This window comes from Callospermophilus lateralis, chromosome 7 (genome assembly GCF_048772815.1).
Source record: "Callospermophilus lateralis isolate mCalLat2 chromosome 7, mCalLat2.hap1, whole genome shotgun sequence".
Taxonomy (NCBI): Eukaryota; Metazoa; Chordata; class Mammalia; order Rodentia; family Sciuridae; genus Callospermophilus; species Callospermophilus lateralis.
In genome coordinates, this window is record NC_135311.1 from 35868089 (window position 1) to 35895808 (window position 27720).

A 27720-nucleotide genomic window follows, 5' to 3' on the forward strand; every position below is an offset into this window, starting at 1 on the left:
AACTTCTTTTATTTGTAACAGTTCTCATTTTTACAGTAAATAGGGTTTATTTTATTAAGCATGATATAAATCCACTAAAGAAGTGACCTGATTTCAACATCCACATTTAATTCCCTTTATGTAGCTTCAAACATCCTTCTAGCTAGAAATCATTTTCCATGACTCAGTCTTCCCAGGCCTGGTTTCATTTCATGTGCATCCCATGCCCATGCATTTTACTTTGATGCAGACATTCTTCTTCCCAAAGGGGGACAATGTCACTCTCACATGTGGTACACTTAATGTCAAGTGAAAGATAAAATCTACATACCACACTTCTGAAACTGAGTATTATAATCACAGAGACATCAGGATGTTACCAAAGATGCTCTTTGAATTGCTCTTGATGTCTCTAAGCATAGGTCAGAATAGCATGAGGGTCAGGTTGATACTCAAGGAACCCAGTCTTACTTGCAGAAAGGGTAGAGATTTCCCCACTTGAGTAAGTGAGCTGCCTCTCCCTGAATTTAGATAGTTATTTTCAGTTAACTCAGTTGTGCATGTGGAAAGGCCTGGGGCACCCATAACAAGGTCGGTTCAAAAGCTCAGCTTGGAAGAGCTGGTGCAGGAATGCTGCAGCATCTCTTCAGCCTCCTCTCCAGGGCTCTGTGCTCCCCATTGCCCTATGCCCTATGGAGTCCCCACCCTGTGCTTCAAGGCCCTCTTTGTTCCAGTGCAAGATGGAGAGTAGAGAGGAGAACTTTATGTGTCCACTCTCCATCACCAGTTGGCCCACTTCTTCTCTCTCTGAGCAGCTGGGACACAATGATCCTGTAATTGTGGGATGTGCCTTAAATGGCAAAGGTAAACATACAAAGAATATAGATTCATGACCTGTGTTGCTACTACCATCATTTCTATGTTTGTGCTTAGGGCAGTTTGAAACAAACTCTAATGCTGCAGTACCTTCTGTGGAAGCCCACCTTCAAAGCCTGGCAAGGCAGGTAGATTCTCAGATGAAAGGGGAAGAGGGATGAATGCTCACTGAAGCTTCCACTCATGAGGTCTGGTCCCCAAATGGCCAGAAGTCATAATTGCTTCCTCCCTTGAGCTGCCACTGTGTCCTGGCACTGTGCTACACTACCCTATGAGAACTGAAATCCCTGCTTACTCTAAGACACCCACTCCCTCCACCTCCAAGCCACCCAAGCCAAGGGTGGGCACACAACATCATGCTGCAATCATGGGATTTGGACACAGATCTGAGTGCTCTCAAAATTTGCAAGGAAAGTGACCTGGTGCAGCTGACCTGAAGTCCAAAGTTGTTGACAAATATAAAATAGCAACATGTTCACAGTCGGTAAAACATACACACTGTACTTCCCTCTCTGTAATCCAGCTAGAAAACTAATAGCTGCAGAACTGTGACAACTGGAAGACCACATGGCATATTGTTGTGGTTGGATGGCCACATGGTATTCATTCAAATAAGGACCAACAAGCCCTCAGATGAAAACATCAGTGGGCTGGCTAAAGAAATGATCACTGTCATAATGCCTGTAGTGTGGAAACAGAGCCACTTGCTGAGATGTTGCCAGCTCCTGGCTAAGGGGGAACTGTGACTGACTTTAGCTTCTAGCATGGACTTGAGTACGGCTTTGGGAAATCCCAACTGTTGACTATGATCCAACCTCAGAATGGAGCAAAGCTTCCCCCAGAGGACCAGTTGGCCAGTTTCCACTGTTCTGCAGCCTGCATACTGCAGCACATGGCTTGACCCTTGCTCTTGTGATTTTTATTCCTGTATGTGACCTCTAAATGGTCAACCTGAGCTCTGTGCAGTCTTGCTGCCCATCACTCAGGCTTTCATGTATCCTCAGAGGAGCAGTGACTTCCCTTGTCAGCATACATGCTCAGGATTCTCTCTGGAGAAGTCTGCAGATCACTCTGGGCTGCTAAAGGTCCTCGCTCTTGGTGTGGGGTGCCAACAGTGAGATTAGCCACCCCCCCCCTCCACAGAGTCCTTAGGGGTCAGACTGGAGGTGGTGGAGGGTCTCCTGGTCATTTCTTCTCACTAGACTTCATGAGAAATTTCCATTCTTGGCTTTCTGTGAGTCAAAGTCACCCACATTTATTGTGAAATTATTGTGAAAGTGAAAAGTGAAGAGGAACTATTTCTTTTCCATTTTTGGACTTCTTCTCTGGCAAGCAAAATAGTGTTAAAGATTGTGATGAGGAAAGAGCAAAAAGAGAGTCAAACAGCAAGACATTACTGGCATCCACCATTGCGTTTCCTAGTCAGAGCCAGAGCCTTGCTGCTGACTTCACTTTAGTTGTGCAGCTCTACACCAAGTACCAAGCAGTCACAAACAGCACATGTAAGATAAGTGATGTCACCTCAACCTGGATAATAAACTAAATTTTTCATCATTATTTCCTGGTGGTAAGCATTTGCTTAGAAAATCCTAGAACACATTCAAGGCAAGGTGTTTTGCTGCAGAAGTTCCAACCAGTGGAATACCAACAGTGCTCCACTTTCGATATTTCAACTTGGACATTGAGGACCTGAGACTTATTAAGAGAAGACAAAGAAATGGCAGAAAGCGAGGGTGAGACTTAAGAAAAAGTGGGAAAATTCAGGTGCTTTGTCCCTCCCCTACGTGTTGCACATAGCTTCAGGCTATGGGTTTGTGACCCCATATTATACTTCCAGCCTTGATGTGACAGAGGGGCTCTCATGCTCACTTCAATGTTATAAAATGTGCAGAGAAACTAAGAAATTCCACTTGTGTGACTGGTACTAGGAGAAGAGACAAGTGTAAGAACAGGTCCACTCTTCTTGACTTTTCAAGGACTGTATAAATACAGTAGATGTGTGTCTAAGATGTGTGTCAATCATCTCTGCAATTTATCAGTAATGAAAAGGTCATATCTAATAATAATAATCTAATAGAAGTAGAATTGAAAAATTCACCTTGTAGCAATCCAGTGAAAAAAACCAAGGGGCAGCCTCTAAAGAAAAAGAAGGCTAGGGATGCAGTGAAGACAGGTATCAAAGAAGTAAGTAGCAAATGGATCACAGTTAGGAAAGAATGATAATGTGATTCCAAAACACTCATTGATTTAACAGACATTTGTAGGGTATCATCCATATGTAAGTCATTTTCTTGACATTGGGAAATCAGTTAGCAAAGAAGACAGAAATCTCTTTCCACATGAGTCTTACAATCCGTTGAGAGAGACAGACAAGCATCAAAACATATGGAACAAGAATCTATTCATTAGATGTATTTGATTGCTCAGGCTGACACAACAAAATACTATGGATTGGTCAGCCAAATTAACAGTGTGTTTGTCAGCTTTTTCACTTCTAGAACCAAAAGAACTGACAAGAACAGTTTTAGGAGAAAAATTGATTTGGGGCTCATGATTTCAGAGGTCTCAGTCCATAGTGAGCTGACTCCATAGCTCTGAGCTTGAGGCAGAATATCATGGGGACAGGGTGTGTTGGAGGACAACTACTTCCTCATGGCAGGGTCAGGAATAGAGAGAGGAGCACAAGAGAGAGAGGCCACTGGAAAACAATCCTTCCAGGACACTTACCCAGTGACCCACCTCCTCCGGCCTGCCCCACCTCCTACAGTTATCACCCAGTTAGTTTATTTAAAGTAGGATGGACTGATTAGGTTACAGCTCTCAGACTGCAGTCACTTCTGAACATTCATTCAGAAACACAAATGCTTTGGGGCATGCCTTGTGTCCAGACCATAACATAGATGGTCACCTTCTTATCACGTCCTCCCATTGGTGTGTACAGAGAGAGGAGGAAAGAGAGATGATGTTTCTGGTGCCTCTGCTGCACATTAATTCGATTGGATCAGGATCCCATATACATGACCTGGTTTGTTCTTAATTAATTCTTTGTTGACTCCATCTCCAAATACTGCCATACTTAGAGGTTAGAGTTTAGTATGTGAACTTTGTGGAAATACAAATACTTAGTCTATAACATTTACTAATCAGAAGTAGTTTGAATGGTTATTGACTATGTTTTAGGAATTGTCAAGTGATACATCAATAAATTGCATGGTAGACATCTAAGTGTTTCAGATTTTGTTTTTTGTGTAAAGTTAGTTTTTCATAAATAAAATGTTACATCTCATCATACAGACCTCTTATTTTTGCACATTTGTCATAAAAATATCAAGTTCAAATAGGAGCTTCATATCCTTTATAAGATATTACTTGGTGATGTCCAGTTCAAACCAAGTCCACATGATAAATTCCTTCTTGAGTTTGGTTCCTGAAGGGAATGATGTTTTTACAAATCTTTCGGTTTTGCTGTCTCTTATTAGAATGTGGGAAAAAACAATCTCAATGTGTCTCTTTTTAACCAGCTCCCAAATCTTAGGATAAAGTCCTTTATAAATGCTAGACTCTAGATAACTCCAAGAATAAGAACAACACTACCCTTTTAACTGCTCCCTGGAGATTGGTGTGTCAACATTACATGCATGGGTAATGAGGAAGATATGAAGCTCCACAACAGGTCTTGATGTCTTTGCTTTTACTTTTATCTTCCCCCTATGGCTGATAGTATCTCTTTTTAAATGAAATTATAGATGCTAATCCATAAGTTATTTTAATCAGTTGGCAAATAGATAATGGACAAATAAAAATATTTCAATAATCTACACATTTGTCTCTACCTCTTCAACTTTCCATGTGTTATGGTTTAACCCTTATACATCCCCTAACAGCTCATGTGTTGAGGGCTTGGTCCCTGTGCAGCAGTGTGCAGAGGGAGGACCATTGGGGGGATGACTTGATCAAATTGGAATGTGGTGAAGACTTTAGGGGTGGCACCTGGTGGGAGGAAGTAGGCTCCTGGGCTGTGTCCTTTAAGACTATGTGTTCCCAGCCCCTTTCTCCCTCTTTCTCTCTGTCTCCCTTCTTGGCTGCCATGAGGTAAGTAGCTTTGCTCTCATACTCTCTGCCATGATGTTCTGTCTCAGCACAGGCCTAAATGCTATGATTGAAAAAACTCTTAGATTCTTTGAAAAAAATCTACATAATAGCAAAATAATGAGTTAAATATAATATGCTGCACTAAAATCCCTGAGCATCAAATGAAAGGCAGCCAACTGGAGATGAGAAATGAAACTGGCAAGGAGTTAGAGGTTGTTATCATCTTTGTCTTGCTCCAGTGGTTAACAAACACTGTGTTCTGATCTTCATATGTTGGGATCATAAACACATTTTCTTGTGTTAATGGAAGACCCTTCAATAGATGAATGGATTAAAAAATGTGCCAAATATACCCATCTTCTTATCTATACATATACCTGAATACTGATTGCAGTCTACCTCTTGATCTTCGTCACTATCTCATGTGATGACTTGCAGGAATATAGAACTGCATCTTATTTGCTCAGAGTTGGAAGTTTTGTTTGTTCATTTGATTGTTTTGCTCAACTCTAAGTACATTCCTAGATGGACAATATGGGGTGTCAGCTACCTGTCTCCTGTCTATCTTACCTGGTGGGAAACTTCTATTTGGTAAACAAAAAATAGAAGACATGTTAGATCTTCAGGAGAAATTACACAAGGCCCAAGAAATGATGTGGAAGCAGAACTTTCTAAGAGAGATGATGGTGTTTAAAGTGATATCATTTTTTTCCTCCTAATTCAAGTATACAAAAGGAGAAGGAGTGGCACACCTTTTCATCTGGATATCTAACCCAACCAGTAACATCTGACCAGATCATCCCTGCAGACTCTGGGATGCCAAGTTTTTGCAGAGAGACCTAACAGCTCTCCAGGCAAATGTGGGGCTGCTTCCTTCTACACCCACAAGTCCCTGGGGCTGTGGGTGGGGCTGGATTCTGGGGACAATTCATTTGAACTCTTAGGAGCCTGTGGGGGGAGGCAAAGGATGCTGGCTTGCAGCCTGCACACCTCCCAGCCACAGCAAAGACACTTGCTTAGAGGATTTTGGGCAAACTTTCTTTTACTCCAGGTATCTTTGATATTCTGAGCAATTTGAGTAATCTGATGAGGATGCAATAGGGGTGTCATTAGTTTCTACTGCTTTCTGAATGACAAAAAATTAAAGAAAAGTGGTTCAGCTGAAAACTACTTTTGCCTTAACTGGGAGCAACCCTTTATTAATCAATAGATTAACTGCTATTAATTATGATTAATTAATTAATAAGAGTACTACCACTTATTAAATAACAAAGGATGAGAGAACTGTAGAGACTACAGAAATTCCTGTGTTTCCATGGATTAATTCACAAACATGATCATATTAGTGGGATTCTCAGAATAGGTACCCCTTTTTTTTTCTTTTCTTTTTTTTTACATATTTTTTTTTAGTTGTAGATGGTCACATATCTTTATTTATTTATTTTTATGTGGTGCTGAGATTAGAACAGTGCCTCATGCATGCAAGGCAAGTGATCTACTGCTAAGTTACAACCCCAGTCTCCCCCTTAGTTTTCAACTACTTATTTCTCCCATAGTTAATAATAGCTACTACAAACAGAAAAGAAGTTCCCCCAAAGTTTATTATTCCATCATTAGCTATGGACCAGATAAATACAAAATAAAACAAAATTTATTTATAAAATAATATTCAGAAAGTTTAGTTGGAAGACATTACCAAGACTTTGATCCAGTTCCTTAATCATGCTAGGCAAGTGTGCTACCACTGAGCTACATCCTCAGTCCTTTATATATATATGATGGGTGACCTGTTAGTCAGTGGTGGACAAGGAAGAATGTGATTTGAACTGGTCTTGGTATAATGTTATCATAGGTATAATAAAATGGTTCTCATTCCATATATCCTTTTGTTTTTTTGAACTGGTCTTGGTATAATGTTGTCATAGGTATAATAAAATGGTTCTCATTCCATATATCATATTTTTTAGTTGATAGCAGCTTTTTTATTGGTTACATAACCTAAACCCATATACAAAATTAAGAACACATTTAGATGCCCCGTTTTTTTAATTGTATTTGTTTTAATTAATTATACATGACAATAGAATGCATTTATGCACTTTGATATATCATACATAGATGGGATATAATTTATCATTTTTCTGAGTGTACATGTTGCAGAATCATATTGGTCATGTAGTCACATATATACATAAAGTAATAATGTCTGTTTTATTCTACTGTCTTTCTTATCCTTACATCTCCTCTCCCCCATCACTTTCCTCTACCTAATCTAAGGTAAGTTATTCTTCCCTAGTGCTCCCTCCTCCTTATTATGAATTAGCATCCGCATATGAGAGAAAACATTCAGCCTTGGTTTTGTGGGATTGGCTTATTTCGCTTAGCATATATTCTCCAACTCCAACAGTTTACTGGCAAATGCCACAATTTCACTCTTCTTTAAAGCTGAGTAATATTCTATTGAGTACTTTCTTTATCCACTTTCTTTATCCATTCATCTATTGAGGGACACCTAGATTGGTTCCAAAGTCTAGCTATTGTGAATTGAGAGCTATAAACCTTGATGTGGCTGCGTCACTATAGTATGCTGATTTTAAGTCCTTTGGGTATAAACCAAGGAGTGAGATAGCTGGGTCAAATGGTGGTTCCATTCTCAATTTTCTGAGGAAACTCCATACAGCTTTCCATAGTGGTTGCACCAATTTGCAGTCCCACCAGCAATGTATGAGTGTACCTTTTCCACTACATCCTCACCAAAATTTACTATTGCCTGTATTCTTGATGATTGCCACTCTGGCAGCAGTGAGATGAAATCTTAGAGTAGTTTTGATTTGCATTTCTCTAATTGCTAGAGATGTTGAACACTTTTTCATATATTTGTTGATCAATTGTATTTCTTCTTCTGTGAAGTGTCTGTTCAGTTCTTTAGTCCATTTATTGATTGAGTTATTTGAATTTTTGGTATTAAGTTTTTTGAGTTCTTTATATAATCTAGACATTAATGCTATATCAGAAGTGCATGTGGTAAAGATTTTCTCTCAATCTGTAGGCTCTCTCCTCATGTAATTAATTGTTTAGAAGAACATTTTAGTCTATTTTAACTGAGTTTAAGAAAATAGAAATGATGCAATTTTTAAACACTGTTTTGAAAACTTGAAAGTGCAGCAGTATATTTACTTTCCTTTGTTTATGAGATGGTGAAATTCCAATTCAAAACTGGTAAGATTACAATAAACTGAACCAAGCAAATGCACATGTATGTCTGCAATACTTGATGTTAATGTTCTCTTAAATGTTAGTTTGCAATTAAAGCATAAGAGGAAATAGAAATCATCATAGTAAAGCCCAATTTTAATCTCTGTGTACAATAAATTTGAAAGGTTACTGTCAATTAAGTATGAAAGTCTGGAAGAAACTAAGTTGGAAGGGGAACAACTCACAATATCCAGACAATTTGTACTTTAAGTGTTTCACCAACATTGTGACCTTAATTTGATTTGATTTTGTTATTTCTATTTTTAGTGAATACCACACAGTCTAAAAAATGTAGATGTTAGTGTCAACAGGATGCAGTTACCATATGAAGCTTTAACTCAAAATTTGAATAAAGAAAAAAAGGAACAGTAAAATTCAAGTCAATTTTATGTGTACAAGTTGAAAAATCTGAGCCACCTTAAAGAGAAATTGATTCTAAAATTTATATAACCTATAAATAATCAGAGGCCAAACCACTATATTAAAACAGATTCTCTAGCAGGTAAAAATCTTGTAGTGTGAACATATGCTTGTATTCACTTTAGTTTTTTTTAAGTAACTTATTTTTTTTACTAGTTGTTCAAAACATTACAAACCTCTTGACATATCATATTTCATACATTTGATTCAAGCAGATTATGAACTCCCATTTTTACCCCATATACATATTGCAGATTCACATCAGTTCCACATCCACTTTTTTACATACTGCCATACTAGTGTCTGTTGTATTCTGCTGCCATTCCTATCCTCTACTATCCCCCCTCCCCTCCCCTCCCCTCTCCTTCCATCTTCTCTCTCTACCCCATCTACTGTTCATTTCTCTCTCTTGTTTTTTCCCCTTTCCCCTCACTTCCTCTTGTATGTAATTTTGTATAACAATGAGGGACTCCTTCCTTTACCATGAAATTTCCCTTCTCTCACTCTTTCCCTCCCCCCTCTCGACCCTGTTAATGGTGATCTTCTTCTCATGCTCTTCCTCCCTGCTCTGTTCTTAGTTGTTCTCCTTATGTCAAAGATGACATTTGGCATTTGTTTTTTAGGGATTGGCTAGCTTCACTTAGCATAATCTGCTCTAGTGCCATCCATTTCCCTGCAAATTCCATGATTTTGTCATTTTTTAGAGCAGAGTAATACTCCATTGTGTATAAATGCCACTTTTTTTATCCATTCATCTATTGAAGGGCATCTAGGTTGGTTCCACAGTCTAGCTATTGTGAATTGTGCTGCTATGAACATCGATGTAGCAGTATCCCTAGAGTACGCTCTTTTAAGGTCTTCAGGGAATAGTCCAAGAAGGGCAATAGCTGGGTCAAATGGTGGTTCCATTCCCAGCTTTCCCAGGAATCTCCATACTGCTTTCCAAATTGGCCACACCAATTTACAGTCCCACCAGCAATGTTCAAGTGTACCCTTTTCCCCACATCCTCGCCAGCACTTGTTGTTGTTTGACTTCATAATGGCTGCCAATTTAAATAGAAGACAAAACTCACACTTTAAAGTGGCTCCACCTTGGCAGATATAATTTTTTTAAAGAATGCATACCTGCCATGTATAGTTTATCAGTGAAAACACCCCAGTTGATTCACAAAACTCTGATGGAATCTGTATTATCTTCATCACAGTAAATATACCCTCCTAATAACTAAATGAGTTTAGGTTTTCTATTCCTTCACATCAATCATTGGGAAATCATATTCAGTAAATAAGAGCAAGTTTCTGTGACAGCACAAATTATTTAGTTTAAAATTTTTCAAATCCATATTTGTTCATTAATAAAATTTTCAAATCCATATTTGTTCATTAATAAAATTTTTCAAATCCATATTTGTTCATTAATAAAATTTTCAAATCCATATTTGTTCATTAATGACTGGGTCAGACAATTTACCAAAAGCAATAACTTTACATAATAATAACAGATTTTGCAGAATTACTTCAAGATCACTGAAAATCAGGCTTATGTTAAATAAAATTTAAAAATTACAGAGTATTCATCCACACAGATCACTGTTTGAATCTTTTAATATGCATAGATGCTTTTAGAGTAGGATCTGAATGAATTGTCCCAATACTCAAAAAATGAAGTCTTATAACACTTCTAAATACTTTCTGGTTTGTTGCCAACTACATTATCAAAAGCACTGGTTACAAAGTAAAAAAAAAATGTTTTAAGACTAAATTACAGTAAACATGAAAGCTCCACAGTTTAAACCTAGCATAAATCAACCATATCTAATTATCAGATTAAAACAAAAATATTAACTCCTGAAAGCTGGAAGCAAGATTTTTTTAAAAACACGACCGATGAATATTTTTGACGTTTGCAGTTTTTGTTGTTTGTTTGTTTCCCTTTATAGACAGGGACTCTTGCTTTCAACTTAAGCAGAAGTTCAAGTCTGTAACAGGTTGTAGCTCAGGTAAAATACTATGCACAGCATTTGATTATTTCAAAACAGTAGGAACACACAGGCTGAAGTGAGTTGTCAAATAGGGCTTGTTATAGATACAACAGTGAAAGCATTACCATCCATATATAAAGTTCTTCCTCCAACCCTGGCTTCTGAGGCAGATAATAAACATATCAATTACTGGTAGATGAAGTACAGTTTTTTTAAAAAAAACTTATCTGTTTAATCAATACCAAGTTTTTTTTTGTTTTTAAGTTTACTTTTTTTGAATCAGTTCCACCAATGAAAATCATTTGGCTTGTACTTTAAAATCTATTCTTCCACATAAAGAATATGAAAATATGTTTCTGGAGGACAATTATGGAGCTTAGATCATACTGCAGCTCTTCAGTCTTACAATGTGAATATGCATCATACCAAAGTTTCTTGATTTACAGAGCACCATTTTCCAAAGGAATACCAACAGGTAGCTGACCTATCTCCACTATGGAATAGTTTAAACTAGAGACTGCAATTGTCAGTAAGTGGCCCCAGGGACTGGGGAAAATAGGGTAGTTGAGATCTTTAAGAATTCTACAACAGTTTAGGAAATCATGAATATGCATTTACAGTCCATGTAAAAGTGACTTTTGGTAACTGCAAAGTGACTGAGACATGACTTGGTTTAGAAGCATCAAAGCAAAGAGACATTTATTTTTTAAATCTTATTTATTTATTAGTTTTAATAAGTTACACATGAAAGTAGAAAGCCCTTCGATTCATTGTACACAAATGGAGCAAAAATTTTCACTTCTCTGATTGTGCATGAAATAGAGACACATCATTCATGAAATCATACATGTAGCTAGGTAATGATGTCTTATTCCACTGTCTTTCCTATTCCTTTCCCCCCACTCCCTCCCTTTTTCCCCATCCAGATTTCCTCTACTTAACCCATGCATGCCCCCTCTCCACATGAATTAGCATCCACTTATCAGGGAAAACATCTGGTCCCTGTTTTTTTGAGATTTGCTTATTTCACTTAGCATGATATTCTCCAACTCCATCCATTTACCTGCAAATGCCATAATTTATTCTCTTAATGCTGAGTAATACTCCATTGTGTATATGTTCCACAGTTTCTTTATCCATTCATCTATTGAAGGGCATCTAGGTTGCTCCCACAGTTTGGCAATTGTGAATTGTGCTGCTATAAACATTGAATTGGCTGTGTTACTGTAGTATGATGTTTTATTGACAAGAAGTGGAATAGCTGGGTCAAATGGTAGCTCCATTCCAAGTTTTCTTAGGAATCTGCATACTGCTTTCCAGATTGGTTGCACTAATTTTCAGTCCCACCAGTAATGCATGAGTATAAAGCATGTGTTTTGGAACCTTTTGTTGCTGTTGTTCTTATCATTTGGTAGCCATCTGGTGGTGCTTTATATTGAACATGAGAAAGATGCTGCACTCGATTGAACTTAAAAAATATACTCTTTTGTTTAAAGGTTGGCTGTTGGATGGAAATTGTAAGTACCTCCTTGTGTTGCTTCAGGAATGAGGCTAAAATCTTCATTGATATCATCACCAAAGAAGTACTGATCTATGATTTCAAATGCTAATTTATATGTCTTTATTTTCTTATTGTTGCAAAACCTTAACTTTCTCTAAACCTCCACATTCTTCAACTATTTCAGCTATTGTGCTTGCTTCATCACCAGACACTATCAGAATGTTTTTTAGACCATCCAGAATTACCTGAACTACTTGAGAATCTTTTACTGACAATAAATTCCAGAATGATGGTATTACATTCTATTGTACAAGGTACTCAACCTGATCTTTTCTGCCACTAATTGTTAACTTCCCAATGTTCAAGCAGCTTCTTTTTGTGTTCCAAAGTCTTCCTTAGCAAGTTGATGAATAATTATAGGGATTAATTCAGCATCTATTACAGCTTGAACTTGTTGCTTGTTGCCTGCTGTAATGTTGGAAAGGAACCATAGTGCTTCCTTATTTATCTTCTCTTTTGGAAGTGATAAGAGATTTGGGGAGTGTGATTGGACATCACAATTGAGAATAACCTGAGTCTGCTCATCAGTGCCTGTCACTATGTTGCCAACTGCTCTGAGGGCTGCAGTTTGAACTTTCACTTCCTGGTGGTGCAGAATGAACACAAGAAATGGCACAACCCCTGAATCAATAACCATCTGTATCTGTTCATTAGCTCCATCTGTCAAGTATGACAGAGCCCAAACAGTGCCTACAAGAATATTTATGTCCATGGAGTATATGAGGACACATAAAGCTGGCAAAATCTCCTGAATTGTCTCCATAGGTGGTAGGGGGTCCTTATTCCTGTAGAGATTGGCAATGATCCATGTGACATTCTGAAGGAAGGTAATGGGAATGGAGGGATTGATGAAGGACAGAAGAGGTTTGATAAGTCCCAGTGATGACATAATCTCTACACTGAGGACAATCACCTATGTTTCCCAAAGCCCACACTGCTTGTTCACAAACATTCTGATGTGGTGAATGAAGAAGTCTCAGAAAAAGAGGTACTGCATTAGACTGTACAACACTTGGGTCTGCAGAAGCTCCTGATGCTATATTAGTGCCCAAGCAGCTTCAAACTGTAACGAAGGATTATCATCTCTTTCTAGACATTTGACTAAAATTGTTAAAATTCCAGGTTTTATGAGGTCATCAATTGGTGGGTTTCTGTCAGTGGATAATAGTTTTCTTGCTGCCTGGGCAGGACTCATAGCAATGGGTTATCACTTGTGGCATTCTACAGTATAGCTTCTAGTGTTGTATTTTGTGCTTTAAAATCAGCATCAACATCTGAGTTTTCTAAACTTTCTTCTTGGGGAATACTTATCTTTTTCAATAAATGTTCTACTCTTTTGTTCTTCAGAAGTTCAACTGTCACTTCATTTCTGTGTCTTCACATTGTTTCCACATTGCGGGCCTTGTTCTTGAAGCTCTTGATGCAGTGGTTCTCCAAGAGGGGGTTTTTGACCATGGCTGTGTGAGGTGCCAGCGACAGCTACTCTTGTGGCTGCCATGGCTGCTGCAAGTCTAGGTGCCAGAGGGAGAGGCCAGGGAGGTAGGGAGGGGAAGAGTCGGGGAGAGGAGAGCATGTTACCTGATGCCTCCAAGCATAAGGTGGCAACAGCACCTGGGTGGCTATAGCAGAGACCTGGCTGGGCCAGGTGAGTGGAACGGGATTGAGGAGTAGTGCTCACTTAGGGAAACGATGGACACATAAAGATGACCAGCCTGGAGACACTCCTGGATGGTTCCTGGGATGACCCTCTTTCACCACTCACTAGTAGTTCTAAACACCGGGCGACAAGTCACTCTAAAAAGGAAGCCAGACTTAGCTGCTTTTATTGCCCACATTTCTTCAGATGCAGGGTGTTGCATGACAACTACAGTTCCCAGCATGCCAGATTGTGGCCAGAGCACTTCTCCCTCCACATATCCTTTTTATAAATGCTTCAGAGGTCCTGATATTACCATAATGTATTGAAGACCTGGGATGCTGCCTTAGAAGACCTGTCTCCTCTGCCTTTGATTATGTTCACCCACTTTTGTATGTCTCCAGAGTTGGACAAGGCTTTGGCATTCTCCATGATTTTCCTGGTAAACTTGGGCAGAGTAGCACATGGCTGCCATGGTCTTCTTGGACAATGCTGGGGCCATGGCCACCTGGAAGCCTGTTGAGCAGGACTCACATGGCGCATTCACCTATAACCTCTTTGTTGTGTATGTTGAGTTCCATATTCCTCAAAGCAGTGGTCAACTATCATTATCCATCCTCAGAAATTCTTCAAGGATGGGAGCCCTTTTTGTTTTTGGAAAGGTGCCCATATATATGCTGCAAACTTTCAGTTGCTAGCAGAGAGATTCTGGAGATTCAACAGAGCCTTCCAAGGTGGCTGGGTTGAAATTTTCTGCTAAGAGTCAGATATGGTTTTAGCACTGACAGATGCCGGAGCATATCAGCTCCTTTGGGATAGTGCTGGGATAGGGCCAACTCCATACCATTGATCCTCTTTGGGTGCTCTCTTTTCCTTTTTCTTCTTCTTCCAGCAACTTGACTTGGAGCCTTTGCAGGGAGACTCTTTTCCTAGTAAGTCATCCAACTCATTCAGTCTAGGTAGCCAGGCCTCAGAGACATCCAGTTCCAGCTGATAGCACAAGTTCCTCAGGGTGTACATAGTTTCTCCTTCATCTTGCTTTCATATTCAGATGTGTTTACACATGTGTGAATCCTGTGCAACAGTGAGTCCACCAGCCCCTCACAGGATCACAGTTGCTTCCATGCTTCCTTTCCTGTAGAGCTGATGTTGCTCAGGCAAACTGTGGAGTTATGCAGAACTAGTGAAGTCTGAAATTTAATTTTATGATCATCAACAAAAGAACACCCAAAAAGTGGAACAGAGTGTTTTGTGAAGGGTGAGAAGGTATCTCAGATGACTGTCATCTTTTGTTAGGATAGCAGAGGAAACATAGGTTTGTTTCCATCCTAAGTTTAAGCAAGATAGAGGAGAATGATTTCTTTCACAAATCTCCATCTTTGGTGACTCAATGGCATGGAAAGCTTTTATAAGAACAGAGGGTATACAGTGGGATACAAGGTATGAAGTTCCCAAGTATACATTTAGCTAGACAGTGTTAATCAGAAACATGCCTCAGTCTCAGGTTCTCCTATTCGATGACTAGCAGGGCCAGGGGCAATCCATCAGCCTCCATCCTAGGTATTAAGAAGTTTAGAATTTGAAGTTTTTTTTATTTCAAGGGGAGGTCTATTTCACAATCAGCTGTGGAGTTTGTGGAAGCAACTCCCTGGCCTGTAATACCAAGCACTTTAGTGGGTGTGGGACTCTAATCTAGGATCTGCATCTTTATAATCAATCCCAGGTGATTCTGATGCAGGTGGGCTACAGACCACAGTTTAACACACATTGTTCTATATCACTGAGTCACAACAATAAATAATTTAAGTACCTTAGTTGAAAATCATGTCAGTCCATAAATTTTGAAATAAAAACCTTGAAAGAATCCTTCAGAAAAATACTTGTATCCTTATGCCTTCTGCAATTAAAATAAACTCACTTCTCTACAGTTATACCCTAGAAACTGTTAAAAATGAAAACAAACAATGACAGCTAGAACAAAACCAATCATTATTGCTGGGGTCCTGCCCTAGTGGGGTCCAGGGAGTCCTGAAGGATGAGTAGCTTCGGCGAAAAGATGAGACAGGAGTCATTCCATTCGAGCAATCTCCAGAGAGAGAGCTAATGCAGCTTTCTCTGGGTCATCTTTTATTACAATTTTTCTTATCATTATAGATTCAGAATACGTCATTGATTATATAATTTATAACTTTGCCAAGACATGATATTTCCTTAACCATGATTAGGGGTACAAAAAATGTAACATTAATTTACATTTTTCCAGGATATGTCCTTCAGTTATATAATTATTAAAAGTACAGAATCATTAATAAAATACGTCACTAATTTACATTTTTCAGATTTTCCCAAGATTTACTATTTTTCCCAAGATATGTTATTTTCTTATTAACTAATGCCAAACTACGTAACCAGACTCTAAGTCTCCTAACCAATCATTAACCTAAAGTACACTTGTACTTTATTTCTAATCTAAAATTCCCATCTAAAAAAGTCCCTTTAAATCTTATATTTAAAATATCCTAAAGTTTATGAATCATTCTTAAAACATATCAGAAACCTATACAACTAAAAACTTAAGAATTTCTAAACTTAAGAATCTAAATAAAATAATATTTCTAACATTATTCTAAAACTGTGTCTTATAAAGCTATTTTAATTAATTCCTAAATTTATTCTTATAAAACTGGTTGAGCTGCTTTCTCAAAGAGTTTCTTTGTTTCTCAGTCAAGGTGCACTAGTTCTCATATCTTTATAATCTTTCTCAATAGAAAGTAAGTTCTAAACATCAATCCACTTTCCACCAATATTAACTATGCTCATCATATATCCCTATGTAAAGTAGGAAACAGTTTATAAAAATAGAAGAATATATCTTTATATGTTTTAACTTTCCTAAATGTAAAAATGAGACTACATGTGGTGAACTTTGTAAAATAAGCATACTGATTAGGTTTTCTAAGAGGCCGGAAATATGGGCTTGGGTTCTAGTTGATATAATCAATGTGGTGCCTAAAATTTTCATGGCCTTTCAAAGGATGATTGTTGTCCATTATCAGGTTTGTCCACAATGTACTGAGATAGAAGAACAGCCTTCTACTTTGTCCTTGATATGCTGAGGGGTAGTAGAACAGCCTCCAAGGCATGAACTACCTGTTATGTTCTAGCCATCTAAAATTTAATTTGTTTGGCATTTAACATACTCATGCCTCCTGTCAGAAACATAAGCATGAAAATGCAAAGTCCCAATTACATAAAAAAGGGTCTCATGGGTTCGGTTGCCCACCAACCAGCGTGGCTTTGCCAGCATTCATCCTCACTGTGACCCTGTCAAGACAGTGGGAGAGCGGCTTTGCCAACACTTTTTCTCACTGTGACCCTGTCAAGATAGTGAGTGGGGGATCACCTTCACCACATTATCAACATAACTACTACCATTACCAGCAGCAATAACAAAGATCCTTCAAGAGACCTCCCTGTGTAGAGACAGGACTACCCCTAAAAGAAGATATGAACTCAACCTATGCCTTATACTCAGGTGTTTCAGTATTTGCATGAGTGCTTTTGACTTGAAATACAGAGGAATTTGCATGAGTGCTTCTGACTTGAAATACAGAGAAATTTTCTGGCAGAATTAGCTGAATGTTTGAAAAGTCCTCAAACCCATTCAAATATAAATCATTTAAACATAAAGCAGCCAATGGTAAGGACCTCTGGATGTGAGGCTATTACAGCAGCCTACAAGTTTCCTTTCTCTATTTCTGTGGTCCCAGGGATGGTAACAATGATAAAATAATCAATGATCATGGGACAACTCAAATACTAATACTTAGTAAGTAGGCTTACTAACTAGCAATTTTATGACAAGGATAACAACATATTACATGATATAAGTCTGAGAACTGGTGAATATATTCCCATGTTAATTTTGAGGAAAAATTTTAAAAGCTATTGTATCTCACCCTTTGAGATTGTAGAAAATAGATCTTTGAATTAATAATTTTTTAAAAGTTGACAGCAAAATATCTTTAAGAGCCAGATTCCCCAGTATATAATTTTTTAGAGAGCTCCCCTAGCATGTGTGATGCACTGGGTTCAATCCTCAGCACCACATTAAAAAAATAAAATAAAGGTATTGTCTTTTATGGTTTAGATGTGGTGTCCCCCAAAAGCTCTCATTTGAGACAATGCAAGTTTTGAAGGAGAAATGATTGGGTCATAGCCTTAACCTAATCAGTGAATAAATTCCTGATGGGATTAACTGAGTAGTATCTAGAGATAGATGAGCTGTGGCTGGAAAAAGTAGTTCATTGGGAGTGTGGCTATGGGATATATATTTTGTATCTGGAGAGTGGCGTCTCTCTCTCTCTCTCTGCTTCTGATCATGATGTGAACTGCCTCCCTCAGCGACACTCTCCCACCATGATGTTCAGCCTCCTTGAGCCCCAAGGAATGGAGCTGGCCTTCTATGGACTAAGACCTCTGAAACCATGAGCCCTCAAATAAACTTTCCTCCTCTACAGTTGTTCTAGTCAGGTCTTTTAGTCACAGTGGTGAAAAAGCTGTCTAAAACAGTGTCCATCTACAACTAAAAATAAATTTTAACAAATGAGAGGTGTGCAGTCAGCAGTAAAAAAAAAAAAAGCACAAGCTACATCAAGGTAGGAAGACCCTGACACTAGTTAATGAGAATAGGGGATGCTACATGCTTCTGACTAGAGAAAACTTCCTGTATCAGTTTCCACATTAATCAATGATAATGTCATAAAATCAATTTAAGCAAGAACACTCAATACAACAACTTTCTGGTCTTTCTCTGGTAGTGCAGGAAAAGGGCCAAGGAAGTACATTCGGGGGGGGGGGGGTTTACAGGAATTTAGAGTATACTATGAAGCAAATTATAGCCTTCTCTTTGATTAATATGAAAACTAGTACAGAGCAGACTCATTCTTGCCAGGGTCATTAGAGTTCTTTGCTAAAACAAGCCTAAAAGGGTTCCACGAATTGAATGAAGGTTTCCTTTTCACAAGGACTACTGATTCCCAGGTGGATATCAAGACAAGTCAGGCAGAAACATTCTTATTAAAGTCTTCATATAAAATTGAAGTTGGAATAAAGAAATAATAATGACTGATTACTGAGAGATGCTAAATTATACCCAATAATGAGAGCTATACTTCTCCTTTACTACTCACCAAGAGTTGTTCAAAGCACTTTATGTATATATTAACTCTTTTAACCCTCACAACAACCTAGCATCGTTGCTAGTATTCTCATTTTGTAGATGCTGAAATGGAAACAGTTAAAGGACTTATTTGAAGTTACACCACTAGAAGATGAAAGAGCCAGGATTCCATTCCATATTTCAGAATCTGTGGTTATTACTCCTGGGACAGAGACAGGGTCTTGCAGGGTTGCCCAGGCTGGCTTTGAACTCCTGGACTTACTCCATTCTCCTGCCTTAGCTTCTGAGTAGCTGGGACTGTAGGCATGCACTATTGCACCTGTCTCCAGAACCTTTTTATCCACCGTATGCTAATACTATCTAGGCAGTCATTTCATTTAAAAAAATGTGTTTGTGTTCCATAAAAATTCTCTTCCTCATGGGTTAATATTGGCTAGTGCAGCATTTTTTCACTAGGGAGGATACTTTAGGGAGGATATTTTAAGCTGTATTTAGTTGTTTGGGACATATTCATAAAATCTCATTGTTACTTGCTGGCAATATGTGGAAATAACTTCACCTCTTAAAAACCAGAAGGAAACCCATTAAATGAAAATGCTACAGAACTATAGCAAAAATGTGATAGTAAATATAACAGTGTTTGGAAAATGTTAATCCCAGGACTGCTTCAGCTCCTAGATAATCTACTCTGAGGCCTCCAAGAAGACTAACTAAAAATCAGAGGTTTCTTTCTTCCAAATTTTAGATGTTTTAAACATTATCTGCTCTCTAAATATGAATAATAAAAATCTTAAAAACAAAAATAGAATTCCTCTCCCAACACTGACGATGCATTTGACTAGATCCTTCAAGTTTCCCCTAAGATTAACCATGAGACATGAATGAATGGCTCTGATGCAGGTTGTGGTCCATGACCTTGGAAGAGACTGAGTCCAAAGAAATCTAATTGTATCTTATTATTGTCTTTATTAGAGAGATAAGACATATACTGAGAAATGATCTCCTTGTACTCAAGGATTGAATCTAACACTTCTTTTATGTACCCATATAATACAAAGCACTTACTAAATGCTTTCTAAATAAGGATGAACTTTCTTTTCATAAAGACCTTAATCTCTTTCATCAAAGACAAACATCCTTTTTGCGTTCCTATATCTATTCCATCAGAATTAAGGTCTACAAAAAATAAGATAATGAAACTCAGATTATGAATTCAAAATTAATTCAAGTTCTTATTGATTTGGATATAGGAAAAATTCCATCTCCTAAAACTGATTTCAAATTATTTAATAGTGAAAGCACTCTGCAACTGGCAAAGCACCACAAATGTCATATAGTATTTTTTATTTGAGTCATATAACAATGCCATAATAATTATACAGAGCTGGCAGTTTCACTATAATCACATTTTAAACAACAAAATGTTTGTTAAATTTTACAGCATTATTCCAGAGATACTCCTGGAAGAGGGGCAATTACCAAAGAAATTATTTTATTTTCCAAATTCATGTCTGGGAAGGAAAGCTAAATGTCAATAAAATTTTCCCCCAAATTACAAATAAAATAAAATAAAATAAAATAAAATCAAGACATTCCCAGGTGAGTGATCTAACCGGATCAGAGTTACTTTTTTAAATGTGTTTAAACAAGCCTAAGTTTTAGGCTTACTTCTTTGTTGAGATCACAGCTTGCATAGGTTGAACAGAAAAGAGCTTCACTCTAGAAGTCCAGTACTATGTTATGTCAACTGCCTTGATTCTCTCCTTTTTTTATACTCCTTGGTAATAACCTTACCTATCAGAGAATTATGGAAAAATGTACCAATGGGTGGGATGTAAAAGTACCACACCACTCTTTATTTGTCTGCTTTCATCAATACCTATGTGGTTTACCTGCCCTGGTACTCAGGAGAAAAATAAAAATGGGTTGCTGTCCAAAGTATTTTATACACAGGTGTCTCTCTTCTCCTCTCACAGAACCATCCACATGCTCATAGCTGTAGCCTTTACATGAAGAAGACAAACAAACTCTTTTCAAGGACTCTTCAGGAAATTAAAAAATCAAGTCATTCCTAAACCAAATGCCTATTTTGTTCTTTCCATATTCAGGCATGCTCCTACTTTAAATAAAGCCCAGGGGAAAGACCTAAATTTAGAGGGACAATTCATCACTTTACAAAAAATTTCACCATAGCATGCTAGCCTCAGTTTTTAAAACACATGAGCCAAAGTTTTGGGGATTTACAGAGTTAATATTTGGTTGTGACTACTCCCAGGCAAATATAAATATCCATACTCTATGGCAGTTTGTATTTGCTGAGACACAAGTTTTACTTAGGCAAGCCATAAATCAAGCCCTTGGGAGCCTGCCTGATGACTCAGCATCTGCTTTTCAATAAAGCTTTAGGGCTTTCCACCTATCACCACCTATCAGGAAGGAAAATTATAAACTCAAGTCATGTTTTGGCACTGGAGAGTCCTATCAATGGCATAAGTGTCCAGGTTATTGCAGTACTTGGGGGGCATCAAGTGGATCTGAGAGTCTACTATGAACTGAATTTTAAAGCTGTTAGTTATACAGCTAATACTCTCCCACAGACTCAAAACCCAATGATTGTTCAAGCGTTTCCCCATTGTCCCATATCAATTTTATTATATATTAAACAGAGTTCTCAAGTAATTGCCCACATTCCCTATTGTCCATAGAAATAATTGATCTTACCTTCCCCCTGCTTGATTTGTGGGATCTCTATACTATCAATATTTATTTTCTTGCTAATGCTGAATAAGTACACAACTGTTGAGTTGTTGAAAGACACTGAAAGCTTTTGACACGGAAACTCGACTTATCATACATTTTTTTGAAGATACTCAACATTTTCACAACATTTGCTCCAGTACCTATCATTTACATCACCTGATGAGAATGTGGGTGTTTATTTCTGCCCATGCATCTCTACACTGCTATCAATCCTTGCTTCACACATCACTGTCCACTATCCTCAAATTTTTCACCTTCTTTTGATTCTGAATAAAGCTATGGTAGGCTATTTACTGCAATTCCCTACTTGTGAATATAAGCATTATCATCCAAAAAAATCTGAGAAGCATCACTGTAGAGAAGCAATCCCCCATGGTACATGAGAAAACTTACATTTAGAGAGTGAAGAAAGGAAAGAAAAATTTAAAATAATGCAGTGAGAACAAAGTCAAAGTGACAGCCCTTTGTTATCAGACATTGTTTTAAATTTGCCTAAATAAAGAGGTACAATGCTGTCAAAATAATATACTTATTAAGAAACGAACTTAATTTAAGGTTGCCACAAGAGTAAGATCAAGAGTTAGGGAGAATATCTTCCAGACTCTAGCCCCAAATTGTTAGAAATAGCATTGAGCTTGAAGGTGAGTATCTTAATTCTTATCTCTCTCTACTATTTGCTGGATATATGACATTGGACATGACCTTTCTAGGTCTGTGACATAAAAAACTTGGATGGAAGGTATTTATATGTTCTTCTTCATCTCTAAAACACTTATGGTAGACATGTCAAAGGCAATAAAATACTGTAAGACATGAAATTATTCAATTTGCAAAAGACTGGGCAATTTTGCCCAGTTTTAGGTTAGTTCAGGCCATACCTGGGACAGTCATCCTAAAGGGACAATTTTGAAATTCTTGAGTATCTGGTCTTTTCCTAGACTCCCCCTTTCCTGTGGTGATGAAGATGTATATGCTGAATACCAGGCTGTCGAACTTGGTCTTCTGATACCCAACTCACATTTCTGGGAAAAAGTACCCCAAGTTCCCCTTAAGTTTAAATCAAACCCCACAGGTTAACAAGAACCAGTGTTTATTCAACCTTTATTATGTGTCAATTCAACACAAGGTACCAGCAGGCAATTGTAAAAGAAATGCTCAGTGTTGACTCATCATTGTGGATGTAAACAATATAGCTGAATTGATGAGGTGAACATACACTAACCAACCAGGTAGTAGATTAAGATAGGGCTTGCCAAGTCCTGAAGCAAGATCCTGAATGCTGTAGGAATTCAGGAAAGAAAAGATAATGGTGAAGAAGTCGGGTTTGATAAGATGAAATGGGGTAGGTATATACTTGCAGAAAAAGTAGACCCTGAATTAGAGTCTTGTAAAAAAGAAAAATTGAATCAGTCTCAAGAAATCACTAAGTTCCTCATTATTCAGGTTTGAACCAGTCACTCCCCCTGAGCAGTGAATGTAAGCCTATTACCTACCTGGAATGCAGGAATGCCAGTAGCTTATATAGCAGGTGAAGTCTCCCATTAGCCTCAATCAGGTGGTCTCCAACTTCAAAGGCTCTAGCTCAACATCTGGAAAATAAAGAGCCCAACCCTAATCATGTGCCCTGAGTCAGGGCAAACTTCTTGAATAGAAAAGCCAACAGCTAGGCAATAATAGCAAAAGGAACCAAGCTCTTTCTAATGCATTATGTCCCTCAGTCATCTATTTGAGGCATTTTATACTTATTTGCTTGCATGACTATCTCAGTGCTGCTTACACCAATTGCAGAGCTTGGCACATCCCAAAAGCCTAATAAATACTTATCTGAGAAACAAAACCACTCTTTAGGAAACTGAGGAAAAGGGAAATTCCAAAGGTTAAGAAAATCCAAAAATGAAATCCTAAGACTTTCACTCTAGATAAAAAAAACAAGAAGTAGGCTTAGGTGTGTATAAAAGTGATTCTCAAGGTATAAGGTGGCAGTCAGAATATTCTAGAAGATTTCCTTCAAAATATATATTCCTAATGCCCCTTCTCCCTTAAAAAGAAAAATAAATTTCTAATGTGCATCTGATTAAAGTTCTGTTAAACTTTTAATTCGTAGTGCTACTTGGCAAAGACTCTTTAAAACAAGTATAGCAGATCTTTTGCATTCTTTCTATATTAGAGCCTCTATTGCCAGAGGATTGCCCATCAGAGTGTATAAAAAAAACAATTTGAATAAAAATGAAAATACATCAAATTTATAGGCAGGAATGAAACCAGTGCTTAGAAGGACATGTATAGAAGTCAGTGAGATGAAGGGAAGCAGCTACTATACCAAGTTCACTGAGAAGGAGCATGCAGGCAGGAGGAAAAGCAGAAAAAAATGCTACCCCAGAAGCTGAGTGAAGAGTAGTTCAAGGAAGAAGTCATCTACTATGTCAAGCGTTTCTGAGAGGTTAACTGAATTGTGAATTGACAATCACTGGGCATCACAGAGATCTATGGTGAACTTGGCATAGTAGCTGAGTAGGTTCAAGATAAAAGGAAATCTAATCATGAAGAAAGAGTCAGATGAATCCAAATTATGACACATTCTGTAAAACTACCGGTTTTATTCTCCACAACTGTCAATATCATGAAAGACAGAAAAGCTCCCTACTCTCCAAGAAAGCTTAAAAACATTTCTAGATTGTAGAAAAATAGAGTCATGGCAAATGCAATGCAGAATATATGACTGGATCTTAATTAAAAGAAAAAGAAAAGCATGGCCATAAGGGATATTGAGGGAAATCTGAAGAAATCTGAGTATGAATAACATTAGATACCATTAAAATAGAGAAAATGAGAATATGCAAGATAGACAACAGTAAATACAGGTAGTTCTTTTGAAGAATTCTGCTATGATTTTGGTTACAGAACTACTAATAAAAAATAATGTGGAGAAAAAGAAAATTGCCTCACCATCAAACAATCATGGGTGATTCATGCACTGTGACAGTGGAGCAAATGTGACTCCATTTTGTTTTATGACTTGTAAAACAACCATGCCAAGTAGAAGAGTCATGACTGGGGCAAGATGTTCTTTTCCTTTTGCTATAGAAACTTTGAGAACACAAAACTACATAAAGGGGTATTGTTTTTGTAACTAGGGTAATGGGGCTCTGTTTCTGTAACTGGGGTGACTGGGCTAACTATGATTGGTTAGGGTTCCCGCCGCTTGACTGCACTCTCCCGCTTCTGTAACCTGGCTTGCTTGCATTGGCTAGACGCACGAACATCCTTTTTGTGGTTTTCAGGCTTATAAGGAGTGCCCTTGCAATTGTTTGGGGCTGATCAGGGGAACAGCTTTATGTTCTGGTCAGCTGCCACTGGTGTGCTTCAATAAAGGCTTGATTCGATTTGATTATATGTGAGTCGTCTGGAAGTCAATTTATGAAACCCAGGGACGTTGCTTTAACTATAACACACTTTCAAAGCTGGAATAAGATATTCTGAAGTTTAACTTTTTTCACCATTTCATTTTCAAATGCATCTGAAATTTTGAAGAGAGAAAAATGGACTAACAAATAGAAAACTAAAACAAAAAATAAATCCAACTCTTCATCAATAACTTTACTCATTTCATAGTATATTCCTCAAATTTATACTAACCTCTCAAGTGGAAATCAGCTGCACTGAGAATTAAAAACATATTCATATGGAATTTTCTTACCCATCACTTTGTTTTGAGGAGGAAGTCCATAAATTGAACTTAGGAGAGTTTTGTTATAATTATTAAAAATTTCTAAAATTTCCTTGTTTAACTGCTATTGTGGTTTTAAGAGGGGTCAAAAAGCAAATAGAGGACAAAAGGCATGAGTGGGGACAAAAGGCATGAGTGGGAACAAAAAGTATTTATTCCATTGCAGGCAATAATAAAAAGCAGGCAAGAGGAAAAAGGGAAATTTCATCATGCAACAGCCAAGTCTGAACTGCACTTAACACTGCCACTGTCTCACTGTAGCTGAACTGGTATCATTCAGAATACAAAACTCTATCTTATATTCTTGCTATACAAAGTAAGTGTAATTATATTTCCTGGCACAAAAACCATATTGTCATTTAGTTTCTCTTTGGATCAAGTGCCCTCTGATTACCTAGGTCTTTCATCAAATACGTAGTCTCAGGCCATTGTCCTTTCCTGGAAATAAGCATTCCTGGAAGTGATGCAACTTAACAAATAACACATGGATTGTTCACGTGCTTGCTTAATGGAACCCATCTGAATTTGACATTCATGCTGTATTGTTCCTAAAGAAAAAGTGGACAAACACCATAAACCTGAATGCTGCCTTTTGATTCCCCAAACCTATCAAAAATAAGGAAACAATGAGAGCAAGCCTAGGCTGGAAAGTCTAGATACATATTACCTTGAAGGACACTGGATTTCTCTATGCACACTGGGAACTAGGGCAAGTTAGTGTTATCTGTAAAAAAAATTCTTGCTTTCAAGTATGCTCTGACAGTTGTTCCTTGGGATGCTGTTCATACAAGCAAACTAATGTGATGTCACTGCTTCTTCATCTAACATAAGACCCCTCCCTGAATGGAGATGAGCAGAGAACTGAGGGCATTATGGAAAGGATACATGTCACTTGTTTGGCCAGTGCCAGTAGGGAAAATACTACAAGGATCAGAGGAACTACTTGGAGAAGCACCTTAAGGGACACAGATGCTATCTGTTCAATCTGTTGACACAGAACTCTTCCTAGAGCTGTCAATGACCTGTTAGAAGCTTTCCCCAATAAATCATGTCTCTCATGCTGTCTCCAGCACCTTCTTTAGCCTTTCCACAACCTAGCACAACTGGGCTATGGAGTGACATACTCTAAAGAACAAAATGAATACAGGACTAAACTGTGCTTCAATAGAGAAGCAGAGGTAAGAATGAAAATGATGCTACATAAAGGGTGATTTTTTAAAAAATATATTTATTTATTTTTTAGGTGTAGATGGACACAACACAATGCCTTTATTTTTATGTGGTGCTGAGGATCGAACCTGGGCCCTGCCCGTGCTAGGGGAGTGCTCTACTGCTGAGCCACAATCCCAGCCCCCATAAAGGGTGTTGAACACTGTACAAGGATGGCAAGATACTTGATAAATATTTTAGGTATAAAATATTTATGAGTAGATATCTCTCCCTATATATACATATATATATATATGTATATATATATAAAACACACACACACACACACACACACACACACATATATATATATATGTATGTATATATATATATATATATATATATATACATACATATATATATATATATATATGTATATATTTATATACACACACACACACACACACACAATAGGTCAAAAGTCAAAGATTGGATAGTCTTTCCTGTGCACCAAGAAGGACACAGCAGGTGCCACACAAGCGCCAGGATGTGCATGCTGAGAGGACATCTGCTGGGAGCTGCTGCTGTGGGTCAGCCTGAAGGTTAGACTGGGAATTCGTGGGTAGAGTCCTAGAAGAGGACTGTTCTCAGGAATAGAGCTCAATTCTGTTGACTCAAGTGATAAATTGGGTTCAATCCTGGAATCCCCTGACCTGTTCCCTGTTAGTTTTAGGCCAAGTGAAAGCCTATGAATATTAGTGAATTGAAATCACCAAAGACCTTATGCTACCAAGGATATTTCAAGAAAATTATTGAGAGTAAATTGAACCAATGTGTTAACTTAAGGGTTAACTTAACTCAACATCAGTTTTGAGTGATTTATGATGTAGTATACCACTAATACTAAGATTATAATAATAACAAAATTACTGCATCTGTTTATGTATTTCTAGTTGCTACCTTAAGGAGTTTACACATATTTTCTTTTTTAACACAATAATTTTATTAATAGGTCTTATTTATTGTAACTTGGAATTTGAATCAGCAAAACAGGGAACAGAAACTATTATTTTCCTAAGTAATGTTATCAGAATATTATTT

The 27720-nt window shown here is 37.7% G+C and overlaps 1 long non-coding RNA gene and 1 pseudogene across 1 annotated transcript in view; both read right to left on the bottom strand.

Moving 5' to 3' along the window:
* LOC143404939 (uncharacterized) overlaps positions 1 to 27720 on the bottom strand; it is a 103490-nt gene that overhangs the window by 14472 nt on the left and 61298 nt on the right. Inside the window, exon 2 of the long non-coding RNA XR_013091940.1 lies at positions 23237 to 23332. This is a non-coding gene — a long non-coding RNA (uncharacterized LOC143404939). The remainder of the gene's footprint in view (positions 1 to 23236; positions 23333 to 27720) is intronic.
* LOC143404931 (importin subunit alpha-4 pseudogene) lies at positions 12074 to 13620 on the bottom strand (annotated as a pseudogene).